Raw genomic sequence first — 22,500 nt, 5'->3', positions numbered from 1 at the left:
TTTAATTTCAAACATCTGCTGAGGAGTGTCAGACTAGTGTACTTAATATCAGGGTTGCATTAACACGAGATTTGTGGAAGCCATTGTGCATTGTGAAAAGCGCCGACATGTCGACATGTAGGAAATGATCTATTATTTCCATTTATATGATGAGAACCAGCTGCTGATCCAACTGTGACATTTGGCGCTAAAATAATTCAACAAATTATGACCTAAATTCTACTTGGACCCAATTCTCTGATTGATGTTATTTGTACAGTATCCCTCTCGTACGAGCGTATATTATATCAGAGATAATGCGTATTAAATCTGGCATGTCAGATCAAAATTTTCGTTCGGAGATGGTGCTGGTATTTCCTGCTGTGTTGAAGTGACAGGCCACCCTATGGCTTATGGTATTTTTTGCCCTGAGCCCAGAACACCATGCTGGGCTGCTGTTGTCGAGGGTGGGCTTCTGGGGAGATGGTAATGATGCCCTTTACTCAGAGGCCTTGGGAACTCCTGCTCCCATTTCTTTAAGGCTTCTTGCAGGCTTCGTGACCCCTGGTGGGCTTTTCAGAACTTTCCTACATCGCATATGCCTTCCTTTCTTTCTAAAGTTAGTCTGCCTCTTTGAGCTCGCAACAACACCCCATATCTCAACATCACCGTGAATTGTGCTCCGATAAATCAGGAATACATTATTCATAGACGAAATCACAACTGAATTATTACAGCATTAGCATGTTATCAGATGAGATCGAAATGTCCTCTTTTTTTTTTAGATCTTTTAGATTTATATTTTATTTCAAGTATGCATTCGATGTCTGGCTTGCAGATGAGACTGGGAAATTAGTATTTACTACGGGTTGTGGTGAAATCCACTGCATGGGGTAATAAGAGGTTTATTTTTACTTTGATATTAAGCTCTGAGAGACTATTACTACTGAAAAACGCAGGGTTATCACCGCACTGAGCTCTTTGTTTGGTTAAGATTGACTGCAATTTGGAGTCAACTAGGAGGCAAATAAGATATTTAATGATGTTTGGTTTTGTTTCAGAGGTGAAGGACTGCTACACAATGCTACAAAGAGGGAAAATGTTTATTGCTAGTTCCATCTTAAAGACTGTCGGAATGATTTTAGATCTTCTTTAGAAACTCTGTTACAGAAATATAGGTATGTGAGCCATAACTGGGGTGGTACCTTTTTAAAAGGTACACATTTGTACTTAAAGAGTCCATGTTGGTACATTTTAAAGTATACATTAGTACCTAAAATTTTAAGAGGAACACTTTTGTACTTTTTTAGGTGCTAATATGTACCCATGAGGTATTAATATGGAACTTTAAGGTACAAATTTGTACTTTTTGAAAAAGTAGCACCCCAGTTACGGCTCACGTACCTTCATTTCTGAAAGTGTACAGTGCTCAGCATATATATATACCCCTCACAAATCTATCTTTTAATTTCCTATTTTTAATAGGAAGGTATACAATATTATATTTGTGCATATTCATTAGTCAGTACTGGAGCTTATCTAATAAAATGACATACGATAATGGTCCAAAAAGTAATACACCCACAATTAATGTTATAGAAAAATATTAAGTACAAATTTAAAAAGAGGAGCTAAAAATAAAAATAAAAATGTAGTATTCACCTTATTCTCCGCCGACGAGTGGGCGCTGCCCGTTGAATCTTTTTGGCCTGAAACTTCCGGTCTCATTCACTTCCATTCATTTTTTGACGTTAAAAACTGCTCATTACGCTGCTTGATGTTGCAATTTGATATTTCCTTGTTATATTATTCTACTTGGTCTGTATAGTCATGCAAACATTTGTTTGTAAAGCAAGTAGTTTGACCGTTTTCTGCCGTTTATTATTCCTAGTCATTTCTCCCATAGGCGACTGAATCGGAAGTTCTAAGACAATCGCGAAAACTGGCGCACTTCCGCATTTTAGAATAAGGTCAATACATTTTTTAGGCTGTAATTTTTTAAGCATTTTGCTTGATTTTGATATGTTCCGTGACTAAAGTATTATTTTAATGAATATATCCGTTTTGGGTTTTTTTAATGCACCAAAATATCCTATATTCACTGAGAAATGGAGAAAAATATTCATTTTCAAAATGGGGTGTACTCATATGCTGCATTACAACAATTGTACACTGTAAAAAAATCTGTCAATTAACAGTTTCTGTATGTTATGTCTTCTGTTTATTTATGGTTGTGAATTGCATTATGGTTGCTTGATCTCTCTGTTGAAATATCTATTCAATTCCATACATGTTCAATAAAAAAGATCAGGAAAGGTTTTTCTTTAATGTCAAAAATCTTAGTAATTTATTGAATACAAATAATTTGATTCACAGAATTCTGTTATCCGCAATGCAATCCAAGAATTACATTCTGGAGGTGCACAAAAACTTTCCTTTCCTGACTTAAACTTTAATAGGCAGCTGATACTAACAGGTGTAGTTTAGTGAAGTTTACTTGTCATCCATTCTCCAGTCCTCCATTGGCCGCACCCATACATACGTCCTCTTTTTCTATGAATTCTCTGCAAAACATTAAAAGCAAGACTTTCTCATCTGCACATATTCTGTGTTCGGTTTCAACCCATCTCTGCTAACAGGAAGTTTAGCAGCAGAGCTCAAGTTACTTTCAGACAATCAGGCCTTTGCATTTCTATCAGCTTCATCTACTTCTGCAAAAATGCTTTATTAGTGTGCAAAGCATATCACACGCTACAGCAGAAGTTCAGTTAATATCACTTTTAAGCAATAAAAATAAAATTGTTTCATGAAAAGAAAATGAGAATTTTACGTTAGAACAAATCCATACAGTTAATGGGAATTTATTTATGTGTAAATCATCTTTTAAATATTATATTTAGATTTCTATGACATATTATATTTAAATATTGTTTAAATATTTATTGAAATGTCTCAGCTATTAATGTTTTATTTTTATAGTTGTTTATTTACTCACTATTCAAGCAATGTTTATGGTCACATTTCATACTGCTATAAACTAGAGCTGCCATGCATTAAAATTGGAGTACTCCAATGATTTCTCAAAGCTGAATTAAATGTTAATATCAGATCTGCACAATATACTCAAAATGATTCTGATCAACGCCTTTTATTGATATTTTTTTAATTAAGTTCAGTTTTACAGTTCAAACAAATAAGTTTTCTATAAATAAATTAATAAACATTTTTTTCCAGAATGAAAAAAAAAAATAAAAAATGCCTGCAGCCTCCCAAAACAATCCTTGTAGACCCCTGTGGTTCCCAGGACCCCAGTTTGAAAACATGCAATTGAAAACATGTCAGCCGGAAAGAAATCCACGCTTGTCAAACGATATCATGGGGTCTTTAAAGTTGCATTTGTATACTAATAGCATTCACAAATTCATGAATATAATTTAGCAAAGAATAGCCTGACAATACACCCAGCCATGTCTTTGGGTACTTAGGAAGTTTATCATGAAAAGATGCGCTCATTTATCATTCAGCCTTTAATTGTCCAATGGAAACGTGACATTGATTTTACGAGCCCTCGTTCGTTTATACGACAGACATAACGACATCTGCTCAGTGTGCAGTACGCAAACAACCTCCCTCTCACAGTAAGATTTACCGAGGAACATGCAGAACCCGTGAGAAACAGATCAACAAGGCCAGAATCAAAGTGATGATAAGTTCGCCTGTGGGCAATGGGGTGCTGATGGCGGAGAGTGTTGTAAGGGGCGAAGAAAAGAGAGCTGGAGTGTCAGCAGTCCATAGAACCGCAGCGATGAAAAAGACCTTATTTCATAGTGAATGAGCTGTTCGATATGGAATTGAATTAGAGTAAATTGGAGTCTCAGAGACAGAGGCACTCACAGAGAGAGGGTAAATGACAGTGAAAGGCGAATAAAGGGATGGAAGGAAACATGAAAAGGTATGCTAAGTGATTTGGAGCTGTATAGGAGAGAAATGGAAGAGACGGAAGATGAACATGGTTGGTCTTTTAGGTGTTGGGGAGGTGCTGTGTTGGTCACCAATAGTGACGGTATCATGCGGTGACTGTAATGAGTCTTGACTAGCGGTTGCTGAGAGAGTCTGTAATTACAGCCAGAGTTAGCTCTTAGCCCACCAGTTTGCAGTAACTCCCAAAAATCTTTCTGCTTATCTCGCTCTCTTTGGGTTTGATAGAGGTTATGGGTGTTTGCTTTCATTTTGTGTGTTTCATCATGCGGCAAGCTCTTTGGCAAATTCGGATCTCGCTTTAAAAGGATGGTTGACTCAGAAATTAACTTTTTGACATTATTTATGCTAACGTTTTGCAAAAAGGTCTTACTGGTTAACAATCATTAGTTTTCACTGAATTGAAATCAATCTGCAAGCTCTATGGCATGAATATCACTCAGAAAATTGTAATTGTAATTGTTTTTCCATCATTTTAAATGTTTTTACGGCATTTGTTAACATGGTCATCTCCTCTCTGCATCTCAAGTCCGCCAACGTAGGTGGTGAGCTAACTGGACAAACTGGTAACAGCTGGAAAGCCATCAATATAGAGGTAAGCGGTCAGCTATTAAGCGCAAAAAGGAATGGAGTCATACCACCCCGTACCGTTTATTAAAAAAATGAAATGCAGCCATATGTACTTCTGGCAACGAATATTTGCAATCTCCAGAAATGTATGTAGGGCTACTTTTTCAGAATGGGCCTATGTTGATTACAAAAGGAGACATTTTGAAGAATGTTCCAGCTGCTCTTTTCAATATGTGGATGGCACCCAGGTATGTTCTTGTGTGATGAAAATAAAAATCTTGATAAAGGTCACTTACTGTACGTAAAATGGGCAATTTGGACATTCAGCAAAAAAAAAAAAAAAAAAAAGTCAAAGTCAAAATATAGATTGATCAATCAATTAACCAATAAACATTAAGATAAGTGCAATTTATTTTTAGGTAAATCTCTTTAATTTTCTTCCCCCCCTGGCTGAAGACCAAATGATTTCTCTATTGCTGTTATTTTCTGAAGGGAGGAAAATTAAATCGCTGTCAGCAATGATTTAGTAAGCTAACACCAGCCTTTAGTCAAGCTAATTACCACAAATAGTTTATGCCCGAACGTGTTAACAGCCTGCGCTGTACATGCAAATGCATCCAGAAAAAAAAAAGGAAATCACTGGAGTAAAACTGAGGAATATGACCAGTGAAGACAAGTAAGCCACTGTCATTTGGAAATGATTTTAATTCCCTATTTACACCCAGTGCACAAATGACCCGTAGGCCCGTGACTCACTCTAGTCGGAGATTTCTGAAGTCACAAACTGTGAAAGACACATGCCTCACGCCCATATGCTCAGCAAGCCTCTCCGCTGCTTTAAAACGTAGTGATTTCATTTCACCAGTGCTTCAGAAAGCCTCTCCGCTGCCAAAATTATGATCTCCCGAGGAGATGATATATAACCTATAACTCAAGCCTAGAAAGTGAAGGCTACTCTCTGTGGGCCTAGTTATTCACAAGGCATTTCATTTGGCCTGCATTTCATGGTCATTTGAACAGACTCTCCATTTTTTTCCCCCTTTTTCTTTTTGGCAAAAGCTTTTGTTGTACGCCCCGTTCCCCCCCTCTATTGGAAGCAAAAGCTTGGCATCATTTGGAGCCAAAGTGTGCTACCAAGCTAATAAAAAGAATCAAGGTCTTTCAAACAATTGCCTTTCAGAGAATTTGTGAGTATGTGTGTGTGTGTGTAGGTGGGTTGCTATGAGTGTGTGGAAGAAAAGAGAGAACGGGCATTTAAAAAACATCCAATCGTAAACATGCTAGGTGATCCATTTATTATTTCTCGTTTAGGCCTACCACGTTTTCTCATAACCCTATTTATGATAGTTCTTCAATTACATGGCAACTTATTTTTATCCACTTTTGTTTAAAAGGATTTTTTTTTGCCACCGAGTGCAGTTTCTGCTGTGTTATCTATTGGTTTTTGTTTTTCATGTTTCTCATATCTCGCTGCGCTGATGGGGTCATCTGTGATGCATTTAATTATTGTTCCCACGATAAATCTAGCATCACACGCCAGATGTTTCCTGCGGAGAGATGGCATCAAAACCAGGACAGAGACAAAAAATTATGACGCACATTTTCCTAACATTTCCCAAATCGCTCTTTAATTTTGTATTGTGCACAAACAATGCTGTGCACACATGTTCAGTGGAACTCGGTGCACATACAGTATACACGGATGCACACGGCGCTCAAACGTCTGACTGACTGACTGCCTGTCTGTCGTGATGTCCAAAGGACCAGACAGCTTATATAAGCCTGATGATCCCATAATATTTCCTCTCATAGTCCACCTGATCAAAGTCGAGGCTTCTCATTAAGCCAAAAAACCCTGTTTTCCACTTACTTTCCATGTGTTTCGGTGCTCGCATTCAGGCAATGCACCTCGAGAGTTTAATTATGAATGTGGCAGGGGAGGGAAAAGAGTTTTGTAATTGACAGGGTCTGGAAATACATTTCGCAACCTTGAGGAAATAAATTGACAGATGTGAGAGAGGATCATGCTCTGGCCGTAAGCAGTTTAGGGTAACCGGCTCTCTGAATGAAGACATCTGTTGGGATAGTGAGAAAGTAGACTGTAAAAAAAAGAAGAAAAAATAAAAAAATATTTTAAGCCTCATGATCTGAAAAACAAACAAGGCCCTTTTATTATCTCGAAATACATCTATACAACATAAGTCGTACACATAAGTATCAGGTTTACACAGTATGACTTTGTCCAAGCTTAAGTGAACAGATCAATCAAATTTAAACTTTAACTGGATTAAAATGTAAATTATAATGCATAATTCTTAAGTCTAATTACCAAGTATTAAAATATTAAATAATTCAATTAGTTTTCACTTCAGACAGTTATTTAAATAATTCACAACAAGTTTGTGGTCAAAGGGAGTTCAAATATACTGTAATATCATTAAATATTCACTTACTGTATTATGGCTGAGCTTTTATAAAGACTTTCCAGATTCTAATTTCAGTGATGATGTTATACTTTTTCTAAAGAAGAATTCCTCTGTCAGCTTAAAAATAAGGATCATTCTAGCTTGAACATTGTGATTCATTAAAAAAAATCAACAGCATGGGTTCAACTATGTGTTTTACATTTGCTATCTACCAACAATATTGTAAATTAGAATATTCTAAAATAATAAATGCCTTAGGTATATGCTTAATACTTTTATGTCCACGCGATTAATGTAATTCTTTATATATTGGTCTACCTTCATCTTCTATTTCTAGACCTCAAATGTTCAAAAATGCGGCCACTCATTTGCTCACAAATATGACCATATCACACCAATACTGCGATCACTACATTGGTTGTCAGTTCGTTTATAAATAGACTCTAAAAAAAACATATTTTTTTTTATAAAAAGTCTTTGTTTATAGAACTTTGTATAACCTAGCGCCACTGTATCTTTCTGATCTGATCACTACCAAGGTCCAAATCCGATCGATTAGATCAAATTCTGACTGCCATCTATTGCAAACATCCCGATCTCATCTCAAATTCAGGGGTGATAGAACCATTGCAGTTGTGGGTCCGAAACTATGGAATAAGTTACCAGTAAAAATCAGAACAGCACTCACTCTATCTATTTAAAAAATCAATGTTGAAGACTAATCTTTTTTCAAGTGCATGTAATATTCCCTAATGGCTGTTCCAGGCTATACTAAATTGATTATTTCTTGAAAACTTTAACTGTTGTTACTATTGTTTTATATTGTTGTTTTTATTGTGGTGTATTGCTGTTTTTTACCTGCTCTTGCTACTGAACAGCACCTTGGGTTAACCAAAGGTTGTAATTAAGTATGCTTCAACTTTGGTTTGATTTGATTTGATAAACTTCTGTGAAAGACTGTGGACAATTTATCTTGTTGATTGATTTGTTGAAATTACCAATTCAAAGAAGATACAAAGTTCATAGTACACTGATTGTGCTGTACTGTATGTTTTTGATACACTAAAAAGAACTGTTTCATAGAAGCTGCTGATCACTTATCAGAATAGTATTGCTGTATGTTTGTGATTCACAAAAACAAAAGAGCCATTTCATTAAAGCTGCAGTAGTGGAGTTAGACTAGATTGCTAGTGCTGTATGCTTGTGATTCATTGGAGAAAAAAAAAACATTTTATAAGAGCTGCTGTTCACGAATTACACTATAAAGGTAATCCAATATGTTTGTGATTCACGCACAAAAAGAGCTGTTTTATAAGAACAGCTGTACTTGAATCAAACTATACTTACAATGTTGTATGTTTGTGATTCATTAAAAATGAATTGTTTCATAAGATCTATACTTGTGAATTAGGCTATACAACGGTGGCTGAGAGAGCTTAACGTTCTGCAATTTAAGAAAACAAATGCAAGTACAAAAAAACATCAGCAAATTCAGAAAAGATCTTCATCATTTTGACAGCATACATGTTACAAACAGTGTTGCCAACTATTTTAAATGAAAAACTCTGCCTGAAAAGTCTAAATGTCGCTAGGTTACATTATAAGTCAATTTGCATATCACTGATGTCATCATATTCAACTGTTTCTGTTTATTTGACAGCCTATAGATAATAAAAGGGTAAATATATTTGCACTTCGCTTTATGTATGCATATCAATTTAGCTAAATTTATTGCTGTTTAAACACAGTATATCTGTATAGATATGTAGTGAATTTGCAGTAACCTCTCAGACATGATAAACTCAGACAAGTTCTGAAACTGTCATTAAAATGTCTGTGATTGTGAACAAGAAAAGAATAAATGGTGAAATGAAACTGTTAAATTTAAAACAAAGGAGAAGCAGATCAGTTTGACTAAGGAAAATACCTCACGCTCGTAGTGCTAAATCCTTTGTCGTCTGTACACAGAGGGGTGACTGAAGGTGGGAGAGACTTCTGTACGAGGACTGGGCCGCCTGTAAGTGCTCTGAGGTGGGGGAGGGACCGACGGCATCACCTGCAGCTCTTTGAGAAGAGTAGGAATGGTAAAAAAAGCAACAAAAATCTCCAGTAACACCCAAAAAAGTCATTAGATTTGTTGCTAGTTGCTTTTTTAAAATTTGTAGCTTAGGGGATCTGAAAAGTTGCAAAGTTGGCAACATTGGTTGCAAATCCTAACTCTACAAACATATTAAGACAACATATTAACATATTAACACAATGAAAATGTTTTAAGGGGACCCAAAAACATGACAGAGCTGGCTGTGACTGGGATTTGCTTATTGTGGCTTGAGTATTGCTCAGTAAAGTTTTAGGTGATTTTAGAAAGGTGAGATTTTTTATTATTTTTTTTAACATCTTGATTTCACGATTCCCTTCTTTTTGTATATTATTGGCCTAAATAAGCATAGTAGCTAGGTCCGTCATGTTTTTGGGACTCCTTGAAACTTTTCATTGTATTTCGTGCTATTTTGCATGAGTTGTGAGAATTTGCAGTGCATTTTCTTAATTCGTTTGCATTGTTAGGATTTACAACACATTTGCTGTCAAAACGATGAAGATTTTTCACTAATTTGCTTTTTTTTTTTTTTTTGTAATTGCATGTGTTTTGTTAAATTTAAGCTCTCTTAGCCACCGCACTATACCGGTGGTGCAGCATGCTTGTAATTCACTAAATAAAAAAGGGCCATTTCATAAGAGCTACTACTTTCATAAGAGACTATCAAAGTGCTGTATGTTTGTGATTCACAACAACAAAAAAAGAAGCTTTTTCGTCAGAGTTGTTGTTCATGAATCAGACTAAACTGGTTAGGCTGTAAATTGATTCACAAAAAAGCAAGTACAAAAGAATAATTATTAATGAATCAATCCTCCTTAGTCATGCTTTGCTACTGTATGCAGATGGTTTTTTTCCATCATGTTATGTTATAACCCTTTTTTCATCTTTTTACATTCATTCTGTTTAAGTAAAACAAAAATGCATTGACATAAATGAAATGACTTTTTTTAAAGTCTGTGGAATCAAAAGTTGCCATCTTTATTTTGTTTCCAAATTGTTATTCTTTATGGGAACACATAAATTATTGAATTATTAATCTCAGCAACTGCTGTAGTTATTCCAGTTGTGTTATTTGGTATTAATCTTTCAACAATCACTGAAGGCATATATTATGTTATCATAACGGTTATGAATGTATTAAAACATATGCTTGTTTGTTGTAAAAATCCATAATATTGACAAAAAAAGCTAATTTAAGGATCTCCCTACTTCCGGGTGCAGCCATGCAGCCGTTGTGGTTAGTGTATTCTGTGAAATTTTCTTACCCTTTTATTTTAAGTGTGATTCTGAAAAATCTCTATTCAAAAGGGCATATAACCCTTCCCCTTATGCCTTATGTCTTCAAGCCAGAGAGAATTGGGACAAGTAAGGGCTAAGGGGTAGAATTGGGATTGGACCTAACTTAAGTTTGTTTAAACAATGACTGTTATTAATTGGAAAATCTATATTAACTTAAAAATAACAATAAAAAATAATAAATAAGTAAATTAAATAAATGTAGTTAGGTCACTTAAAAATGTTACACATTAAAGTGTTGGTCACATCCGTCATCATTTACTCAGCTTCAAGTTGTTCCAAACCCATTCATATTTTTCATTTTTCAGTTTCTGGCCCCTTCGAGACAAAAATATAACCACACAATATTAAGATATCTTCATTTTTTATCAAAACTGGCAAGTCATTTCACAGTCAGCAATCACTTGTCCCAGAACCTGTTCTAATCATAGCAGAGAGTGTTAAATTCAAAGTAAAACTGACATGAGAACAACAACAATAACAACAACATCTGTCAATAAAGCAGGTAGGCCTCGTAGGCTCCCTAGTGCTGAGGAAAAGGGGTGCAAATGAGTGCCGTTCCAGGGGGAACCCTCCAATCGGGAGCTCGCGCAACTTATTAATGCAAGCATCTTGTCTCATGCAGCGTTTTAAATGTCACAGTCAATTTAAACCAGGAGTGAGAGGCAGAATTCATTTCATCCCTATGCCTCTGCGAGACCCCTGAGCCAAACCGGTGTGTTTGCGCACATATCTGTCTCCACTAAACGACAGGAGACAGCTGACATGTTGGGCTGAATGTATCTTCCTGCAGCGCTCCTGTACAGACAGTAATGGCTCAGACTGAGACAGGTTTCTCAATACCGTCTCGTCCTCCACAACGGGACCCCCCGCACGAGCAGCACTGATCAATTCTGCTTATACTGTAAGTCTTCTTCAAAATTGTTACCGCGTTTGAGGTTGTGTGAGGAAATTGACTTTCGCAGTGGTGTTTTCTTGGGTGGAGGATGGCAGTTGGACCTCACCTGTGGTCTTGGGCCGTTGGCGCATGGTGTGGAGAATGGCGCAATGTGCATGACTGGAACAATGGGATCAGACAGGTGAGAGCATGAGGCGACAGAAGGAAGTGTGATAATTCGCTCCCTCGCTCACTTTCACTCTGTCTCCAGCTATGACGTGTCTCTCTCTCTCTCTCTCTCTCTCTCTCACACACACACACATACACACACCTTTCCTTTGCATGTAGGTCAGTGTCTCATCTTCAGGAATTTGATATGTCCTGGGTAATGGATTATGGCTTAAATTGGGCCAGAACGAACTGAAATAGTGTGCCAGCACCTTCAGTTCGATTTGTTTGTCAATCCATACCATTTCCTTTGTACTTTTTGGATTCAGAACAGATTTTTTCTACATTTATGCTTTTAAAATAAGAGTTCTGTATTGCCAGTGTGTGCCACTTTATTAGGTACACCTGTCTAACTGCTTGTTAATGCAAACAGGGTCAAGACAATCTGCTGCAGTTCAAACTGAGCATCAGAATGGGGAAGAAATGCCCAAATGCCTTGTTGATGCCAGAGGTCAAAGGAGAATGGCTAGCAGCCCCGTGCAGAGACTATCCGAGGGGAAGGGGTGGAGGGGGCGGGTAGTGGTCGGGTGGGTAGTCGCGCGCGTACTGTAGGGTGGGGGGGTTGGGATAGGTGGATGTCGCGCGCAAATTGAAAAGCGGGTGGGGGGGGGGGGGTCGGGTTGTAGGTGGGTTGTTGTCAGCGAACTGAATATATTTTTAAAGATGACAATGAGTTCACTGTACTCAAATGGCCTCCGCAGTCACCAGAGCTTAATCCAATAGGGTACCTTTGGGATGTGGTGGAATGGGAGATTTGCATTGTGGATGTGCAGCCGACAAATAGCAGCAACTGTGTAGTGCTATCATGTCAATATGGACCAAAATCTCTGAGGAATATTTCCAGTACCTTGTTGAGTCTATGCCACGAAGGATTAAGTTCTGATGGCAAAAGGGAGTCAAACCCCTACAAGTAAGGTGTACCTAATAAAGTGGCCAGTTTTTATCTCTCAAAACATGTTACAATTATGAGGCACATTTTGGGTCATGTTATATAACTTATGGAATTTATATCCTGTTAGTTTGTCAATTACTTCTATTATCAAAATATATATTTTTTCTTTCAACCCCCTTTCCCCCCTTCCAATGTGTTACTCTTTGAATTATGTAATGTAAACCTTTTTTTTGTCCTTATACTTATTAGCATTTAACATATATTAAATTATGGTGTGTTTTATTCTTTCTATCTTTGTATCTCTTTTGTTGTCTTTCTGTTATCATTGCTGGTTTTTCCCTATATTGTATTTATGGTGATTATTATTTTTGCTATCGTTGTTCGTATAGTTTTAAATTGTGCTATTACCTTATGAAATGTTATTATATTTTAAGTTGCCACATGTTTTTATAATGTAACATATGTATCAAAATAGAACCTATTAAACTGTTAAAAAGTATTACATTGAAAAAAAATATTGCATTATGAGCTCAAAATGTTATTACATCGTGAACATTCCATCATGATTATAATACTATTATATAATAAATTTTTATTTTACAATACATAATGTTACATTAGATTAAGAGTTGTTATACACATCCAGACCAGTAATGTCTAGAAACATTTATTAATTTGTTTGTTTGTTTGTTTATTTATTTATTTATTTTAGGAGACATGTTTCAATTGTTCATGTTCATTTTATCAGGAAAAACTAATAATATTTTTTAAATTATTATTTTAGATTATTATATCTCAACATGAAAGGTATAAAAAGGCACCGGTACATCACTATTTCACTCTAATCAGTAACTGACAGAGACAACGTAATCTTCTAGACACAGTTGTGTCGTCTACAGCAGCATGGGGCACCGCACCCCCCTCAAAACCCCATTCACAACACCAGTGTCTTTGTTGCTTTTTGCCTGTCACTTGTCGCTGCACTGGTAGGCCACTTATAGGTATTCTTAATACACGTTGCCCTAGAAACACAACAACTTGTCACGCATGCCATACAGGATGTCAAGCACAATTTTAAGTGTCATTTTCTAAATATTTTTTATTGAATTAGCTGACAGGATTGCATGAGCTTCTTTGTCTCTACTGGTAATTGTATTCTCTGCACCAGTGATTTTATTAAATTTTTTGCCCTCATAGGTCTGCATCTAGTCATCAACCTCATTAACTTGTCTCTGCAGGTGGTTGGTATATTTAACACTTTACAATAACGCTTTTTTTTATCTATTAGTCAACTATATTAGGTGACCAAACCATTAATCATAAATACATGCAGAGCATCAGAGACAGATAATGAGACTCTGAAACATTACTAAAATTCAGAGTTGTAATTCATTCTTTCATTCATTTTCTTTTCAGCTTAGTCCCTTTATTAATCTTAGGTCACCACAGCAGATTGAACCGCCAACTTATCCAGCATATGTTTTACGCAGCGGATGCCCTTCCATCTGCAACACAACACTGGGAAACACCCACACATTCTTGCACACATTCACATAAAATACAGCCAATTTACTTTATTCAATTAACCTGTACTGCATGTCTCTGGACTGTAGGGGAGACTAGAGCATGCGGAGAAAACCCACACCAACACAGGGAGAACAGGCAAACTCCACACAGAAACGCCAACCGACCAGTCGGTGCTCAAACCAGCGACCTTCTTGTTGTGAGGCGATTATGCTACACACTGCATCACCATGCTGCCCAGAGTTGTATTTCTAAGCAATAATTATCACACTGTGCACATTAAAATGCTATGAACTAACAACAGTTTAACTTTGACTAAAGTAAACAAAGATTAATAATGCATGTCCAATAATGTACTCAAGTAACAATAACTGCTTTAAAGGTCCCGTGGAATTAAAATAAATTTTATTTGGATGTAAGTATCAGTGGGTTAATTTTAAGCTAATGTGCTACAAAAGCTTGACAAAAGTTTTGAGTTTTTAAGATATAAACATCCAAAGCTTGCAGTTTGTCACTTTCGCCTAATTGCATCAACATTTTTTATGTCACTTCATGCTTTTAAGAGGTTTCTTTCAATACGTTCCTCATCAAATACTGATCTATCAAATGGTCTTTAGTATCTGACATGTCCTGCTCCTTCATTAGGATTATTTTATGAATGAAGTGAATGGATGATAGTTCATGGTAGACAGTAGTGGTTGCCACAATTTAACCATTAAAATAATATTTTGAAACTTTACAGTAAACTACCTTATCTAATTAATTTATAGCATTATACACCATTGTTTTGAAATACAAACATCTACATATCATACCTGTGGACCAAGGCTGGATGTGTGGTGTGTTTAGAGATGTTCTTCTACATACCTCTGTTGTAACGAGTGGTTGTTTGAGTTACTGTTGCTTTTCTGTCCGCTCGAACTAGTCTGACCATTCTCCTCTGACATCAACAAGGCATTTGCACACACAGAATTGCGGATCACTGGATATTTTCTCTATTTTGGACCATTCTCTGTAAACTCTAGAGATGGTTGTGTGTGTAAATCCCATTAGATCAGCAATTTCTGAAATACTCATACCAGCCTGTCTGGCACCAACAACCATACCTCATTCAATGTCACTTAAGTCACCTTTCTTCCCCATTCTAATGCTCACTTTAAACTGCAGCAGACTGTCTTGACCATGTCTACATGCTTAAATGCATTAAGCTGCTGCCATGTGATTGGCTGATTTAAATTTGTGTTAACAAGCACAGGTGTACCTAATAAAGTGGCCGGTGAGTGTATATACTTATCTATATACAGTATTTATAAGCATATACTATATAGATATTACAATGTAGAGAAGGCATTCACACATGTGCCATTCATACATTATCTAAACACAATCATAAAATTTACATAATACAATAAATTATAATACATTATTTATCAAAATTATATGTACAGTAACAAAACTCTAATGTACAAAATAAAACACAGTTACAAAACAGCATAAAAAGTTAAGTGTCCATTTGGGCAAGTCCATTCACAATTATTCACCATGTACATCAAGGAATCCTGGTAACCTGGTAACTGATTTTTTCTGTTGATTTGTTCTTCTTGGCTTAAAAAAATAAATAAATAATAAACCATGGCCACTTTTTAAAGTAAGGTGTAAAAAAGGGAAAAAAATGGACCCCACAAAACATCTTCAACAATAACATGAAAAGACATGAATATAAATATTGTTTGCACAACAAAATGATTAATTCATCACCAATTAAGGCTCGCAATGTTCACCTCATCAGGAAACTACATGAATATGGCACCTTTCCTTGTAGGCAGTTACGGTGTGCTACACCAACTCCGGCAGCTGTTCTCTATGCTACAGTGGCACCAGCTACTTTCAGCAATTAAGACAACTATGGTGACTGTAATCCAAGAGGAGCACGAAGAAATGAGGGAAGGAAAAAAAATCCAATCAACACACCATTTAGCACTTAGTTTCTTGGTAGTTTATCTTCACTCCATCTGAATTATCGGCCTTTTTACCACGTCTGATATGACAGAAGATGTGTGTCTGCAACTGGAGCTCCACAAATGACGAGCAGATAAGTGGAGGTTGGGAGGACATGTTCTCTGCGACCGTGTGTCAGAACCTGCATTGTGTGCAGCTTTATCAGCCACAATGTGATCCCTCTGGCAAGAGAAGACACACAATCACACAGTACTGACAGTTCAATTTCACACTTCATTATTGGGCTGCAGAGTGGTTGGAGTCACTCAGAGAACTAGCATTGTTTTGCTTCAGTTCTGTGATGCTGTTCATTTTTCTCTCTAAATTGATCTGGAACACAATATTATCCACAAGGCTTTGAAAAATCTATTCCAAAAATAGAGAGGCTGTGCTTTTATTTACCGTAGATATATACACTCGGAATGTACACCTCGAGTGTAGGTGAGGTTGAGGAGGCTGCTTCTGTGAGCTTGCTAACAAGGCGCATGCTAACAAGTTATATGCGTCGATAGCTTTTGGCTAGGTGTAAGAAAAGAAAGGCAATACTGAAGTAAATATGATATTCTGCAAATGCCATGCTGCTAGAATACAACCTTGGGTCACCAACTGTGAAATACAGGTATTTGGAGAGACACCCACACTTTTATTTTACTATTTAAGTTACAGTATGTATTTAAAATTAATGAGTAATTTTTTTTTGCTGCTGCTAGTCTGAGACAAAAGTGATTTAAAGGGGTTTAAGGCAGACGTGCCATACAGTAGGCTGATAGTAAACAAGAGAGAGAGAGAGAGAGAGAGAGAGAGAGAGAGAGAGACTTTGACTTTTAATGCTATTTATTTTACATTATATACAATTTAAAAAGCAATATATTTCATAAAACCATAATTTTTTTTATCTTATTCCCAGTCAAAAAAATATTGTTGTCTTCCACAAATACAAAACCCTTGCCAATGCACCATTTTCTTTCAAAACTCAATTCGTCATTGTTCATTCGATAATATTCATGTTATAAACGAATTCTTGATTCTACAAAAGCTTTAAACAAAATAATTACATTAACTTTCTGATCTTCTAAGTCAGCTCTGTATGCCTTCCAGATAGCTAATTTTGCCTGGCCGATTAGAAAATTGGAAAAAGTACAAATCTCTCTTTTTTTAAAAGAGTACTTGTAACCATAAATAAACATTGTATTTGTAAAATTAAGTCCTAGGAGAGAGAGAGAGAGAGAGAGAGAGAGAGAGAGAGAGAGAGAGAGAGAGAGAGAGTAAAGCAAGAAACAAAAACATTCAGTCCAAAATAATGAACAAAAAAAGTACTCAGTTAATCATTATGCTCGATTCACACAGGGGCTGTTTCTCAATGTCAAGAATACTGGGAATGGACTTGTGTTCTTGTGGAGACCGTTCTTGTCAAGTTACCTTGGAAGAACGAACTTAAAAAACCGCAAGAACAGAGAGCGAGTCCTCTGAGAAATGTGATGCTGAGTTCTTCCTGATGGTCACATGACTTTCAAGCATTTTTAATGGAAAATTATTTAAACATTACAGCATTCACACAACAATTTATTGTTTTTCTTATTTTTACAATGAATACTATGCATAAAGACCTTACAAATATACATTGCACAATACAACTAAAACTACCTTTAACACAAAGTTCAGCAAATCAACACCCTAATATGTTTATGCTTTTATAAAGATATTCATGGTAATGTTTACTTTCACCGTCTCATTTAAGGAAACTCCTGAGGAAAAAAGGTTATATCTCTGAACTTTAATAATAAGGCTTTATAAAATGCTGCACTTCCCACTTCAGCTGCAATAACACTTTGAGACTCTTCTTTTGTCTGCATTGATACATAGTCTTTGTCTGTAGTTTTTGTGATGATGTTACATGAGAACACGAGGACGCAAGATTGCTGAAAAATGCTTATTTAGAAATAGCCAAGGCTTTTGCATTAACGCTTGACAGAGGGCGTGTCTGACTGACGCGATCATGCAATGAAGTTTCAAGAGTTCACACTTAGCTGATGATTGATAATAAGCTAGTTTGGCATGCTGTACCGGGAGAGAGCCCTGAGCTCATGAGATCCTCGAGCCTGGGGCTCCCTCCCGATTGCAGGGCGAGAGGGGAGTTTGAGCTCAGGTAGATCTCGAGATAGGGTATTTGCTTAAAGTGATCTGATTGGCTGACGCTTTTGTTTGGACTTGAAAAGTTGAGAAATTCCCAACTTCTGCAGCAAGCAATGCCACTAAAGCAGCACTAATAGACCCACAATTCAGTTCGGCAATGCTTAAAGTGAATGGGAAGCGTTGACATTGACGCTGATGCCTTGTGTGAATGGGGCGTTAAGGTATTGCAATATTTCAGCATTTCAATATTTATAAAACAGAATTTTTGATTGATTCAAAAGGAAAATTGTTTAACAGCATTTAATCGTCAAATGAAATGCCATTTTTATTCATTTATTTTCCTTCTGCTTAATCTCTGATTTAGCAGAGGTCACCACAGCGGAATGAACCACCAACTATTTCAGCATATGTTTTACACAGCAAATGCCATTCCAGCTGCAACCCAGTACTGGGAAACACTTATACATGATCTTATCCATACACAGACACACACTCAAATTCACTATGGCCAATTTAGTTTGTTCAATTCATCGATGCCACATGTCTTTGGACTGTGTGGGAACTCACACCAACAATGGGATAACATGTAAACTCCACACAGAAATGTCGATTGCTGTGAAGGTACAGTGCTAATCACTGAGGCACTATGCCGCCCTCAAATGTAATTTTCACCATTACAATTAATGTAACATCATACAGTGTAATTAATTTAATAGCAATAGTATTTCCTAAAATATTTCCTAAATGTTTCTGCAATGCAAACATTGAACATTTTTTGCTAATACTAATATAATAATATGCTACTCTTAAGACCACTTATAACCAACCATATTTGTTTTCAAAACAACTCATAAATCATGTTATTTGTATTGGGCAACTGATGTAAAATATTATCCATGAAATTAACATCACTAAAGTTTCTCTACTGACAAACTGCTTCCTAAGAGATGTGCTTGATTAAAGCGCACTCTCATTGAACCTTCTTTTTGAAGTTCCTTGAAAGTGCCGGCTCCAGTTCTGATGCTGTTGGTGATTGGCCAGCGAACTTAGCTTAGATCTACCAAAACCAGCTAAATCAAACTTGCTAGACTGAATACTTTGACACAACAAACAGAAATATTGCTTCAAAACGATGCTGCTTATTTGCATTCATCAGGATCGGAGTTAAAGGTTAGTTTTTGTATAAGATTATATAAATCAGAGCTAATAACATAATCACTTTTAACCAGGGGTAATTCTAGGATTTTCATTTTAGTAGGGCTCAGCCATTTAAAGGTACAAAAGCGCAATGTTTTAGTGCTTGTAATTTTTTTCCAAGTACAAATGCACTCTCAATCTACGTGTTTTACATGTCATTGTGAATGCTTGTCACATTTATGATCAATGCACACATCAACTGATCTAATCTGACATTTCCTTTAAAAGCATTGTGCATGGAAGAAAAGCAATCACAAAGTATTTAAACAGACATTTAAAATCACATTTGTTTATGAACTCACTAAACTGCAAAAATCAATTTGACTTTAATTGTGAGAAACCAAATAGATTTTAATCCCTAATTAATAGCAAGACATAAAAATCAACACATGAGGCTTCTGTAGTGGGAAAACATGTTTTTTTTTTTTTTGTCTGTTCATTTATTGTTTACATAAATCTTAATGCACTTATTGTGTCTGTCTGTGGATTTTATTAACTTAATTAAGAAATTTTGTAAAGTGTGCACAAACAAATGCAAAATCTTGTGATTCAACTGGATCCTCAAACTGGCAGCAAAGCATCATAACACTCCTGACATTTGAAATAAAGTAGCTCATAGTGTCTGCTTGTCAGGAGAAGGAGCAGGGGAAGAACAGAAATTTGTTGAATACCTAGAAAATATAGGGAAAAATTGTAGAATCTTGTTATTATTAATATTATACTTTAAAATTTCAAAGTTAGTTGTTAGCAAGATGGTCGCTGGTTTGAGTCCCGGCTGGGCCAGTTGGCATTTCATGTGCTCCGGTTTCCCCTGCAGTCCAAAAACATGCAGCATAGGTGAATTGAATAAACTAAATTAGCAGTAGCGACCACTGATAAAGGGACTAAGCTGAAGGAAAATGGATTAATGAATGAATTTAAAGTTTATGAAGTCCAAGCTGCATATTCCAATAAAGTAGATGGAGGTATACACCTGAAAAGTCATGATTGTAATCCCTCATTAAGCCAAAAGATGGTTTCTGAAGTTAATTCTTAATTTTTATACCTGTACTATATCTGAAACTGCCCCCATAAACATCCATTCGCTATTTCCTACTAATATGATCCATTTAAAGGAGTGAAAGAAAATGAGTGTATTCAAGCACTGAGTGCACTAAAATGGCTGCCATTTTGTTTGTACTTGCTGGTTGATAAATACCTGACGAATTAGGTTATAAACTTCTTGGTCAGACCCTTTGATGGTTATCTAACACTTATCAAGCTGTCTATTAGTAATGAAACAAAAGTATACAGAGGAATTAGCCATTAGCAATTTAGCCATTTAATCATTTCCAGAACTAAAATAGCATTTTTAGCAATTCATTTTTCAGATAATTTTGGCCAAATATATTCAAGGACAAGAACTAACATCTTTTAAGCCAACATTTACTATTAAAATATATAACCTGTAAAACATAATGCTGTTTTTTATGTGTAAAAAAAAGCCACAAATTTTTACATCAAAAACGTACATTTTCCACCTAATGTCCTGAAATGCAGCAGGTTTAGACTTACAAAGTTTCCAGCTGACAGTGACAAATGATGAACCAACTTTTTCGCCTTGCTCATTAACAATGTAGCTTTGCAAGGCTAATAGTTAGGTCCTCCAGGTCGGAAAGTTACTCTTTAAACCATACCAAACAGCAGTTAAATTTAGCTTAGGATTGATTTAGATAGTGGAGAACCCCCTGTAGTGCTAACTATGTTTCATTTATCTTCCCCATTTTAGGGCCCCATTGTTCAGTCATCAAGTGAAGATAAGTGAAACAATGCTAATCACCTGTCAGAGAACAAAAGTACACAGACATGAGAACGCCACTATTGATAATGGTGGACATCAGACACAGAGTCCTCACCCAGCCTGTCTCCCAGCCTCCATATCTACACATGTGCAGGTGGAGGAAAACAAGAGGATCTTCTCTCGCTTTTCCTAAACCACATAACAGCTGATTAATCAGCCTGTCTCATCCTGGTAAACAGGATAAAAAAGTTTCAGTTTCAGGGTAACATCAAGAAAGAAAGAGTAAACTGTTGTCAACACAGGGAAAGTCCATTGCATTTAAATTAATTTAACGTAGGAATGAGAAAACTTTGAACTGTTGAAGCAGTAAATAAGTGTGCATAAATGTTCTTTTACACCACTAAAAGAATCTGTTTAATGTTTTTGAAAGAAACCTAATTTGCTGCCTTAGTCATTTGATCAAAGCTACAGTAAAAACTGGAATGTTGTGAAATAGCTTTAGTGCTTGATTATTTAAATATTTTCTATTTGAATATATGTAAAAAAAAATTTCACAGATTTTTTTTCAAAACAGAAGCACAGCTATACTAAATCCAAACAATAGCTCCTTTCACACAGTGTGCCAGTAAATTTCCAGACAATTCCCATAACGATTTTACCACTAAATTTAAAAAAGCACTGTTCACACAGGACACATTCCAGAATTTTTCTGAAACGACCGTTCACACATCCATTCAATATATCGGTAAAATCTGACATCATTAAACAGAAATGAGCTCTAAACAGCTGTGCGCTTGTATTTGTAAACCTTTGACTACATTACAAACTCTGTAGATGAATAAGTATTGTGAACAACTTTGATGAAAACAAAAAGCAAAACAGTTTTGCATGTCGAGATGTCCATAATATGTATGTGTGTTGGTGCTCACTGGCTGCTTCACGAGCACACGCGTCAAGCAACTGAAGCTGAGCTTGAATGTAAACAAACAGCAGTTTATGATAAGCATTTTATCGATAATTTTTTCCACAGTTGGCATTAAGAAGGAACATATAAATGTTATCTGACTAACATCTAGCAGCTAAATGAGTCTAGAAAAATCCTCAAAGGTTATTATTTTCATGAACAGCACAAATGTGAATGCGTCTGAATGTTCCGATTGGCTGGACTAGAAGTTTCACGTCCGTGTGTTCTAACGTTCTCTTTCCGGCAATTTTCCTTCAGCCTTCACACAGAGCAGCATTCCAGCAAATTTACCAGTATTTTCAAAAAGGAATTGTTCACACATACAGACATTTTTGGAAAATTGCCGATAATTTTCCAGAAAGGTTTGTAAGTGTGAAACGGGCTAATCTCTAATTGGTTTTTTAGACTATTGCATAACATTCCCAGACTCATTAAGCCCCTGAGCATTACTCAACTCCAGTGTTTTCTGCAGTGACTTAACTAAATGTTTTTGATACATTACTGTATATTGAGGTCTGATATTATGTTGAAGTTGAGAAATTACACAGAGATATAAGAAA

General features: G+C 36.1%; 1 long non-coding RNA gene across 1 annotated transcript in view; it reads right to left on the bottom strand.

Annotated features, from left to right (window-relative positions):
• Window positions 1–15,156: 15,156 nt before the first annotated feature.
• The window catches only part of LOC147846379 (uncharacterized), a 22,242-nt gene continuing 14,898 nt past the window's right edge, over window positions 15,157–22,500 (bottom strand). The window contains exon 3 of the long non-coding RNA XR_015478550.1: window positions 15,157–16,048. This is a non-coding gene — a long non-coding RNA (uncharacterized LOC147846379). The remainder of the gene's footprint in view (window positions 16,049–22,500) is intronic.

This window comes from Danio rerio, chromosome 2 (genome assembly GCF_052040795.2).
Source record: "Danio rerio strain M-AB ecotype USA chromosome 2, GRCz13ab, whole genome shotgun sequence".
In the NCBI taxonomy this organism is placed as follows: Eukaryota; Metazoa; Chordata; class Actinopteri; order Cypriniformes; family Danionidae; genus Danio; species Danio rerio.
This window is presented reverse-complemented; position numbering and strand designations above follow the sequence as displayed.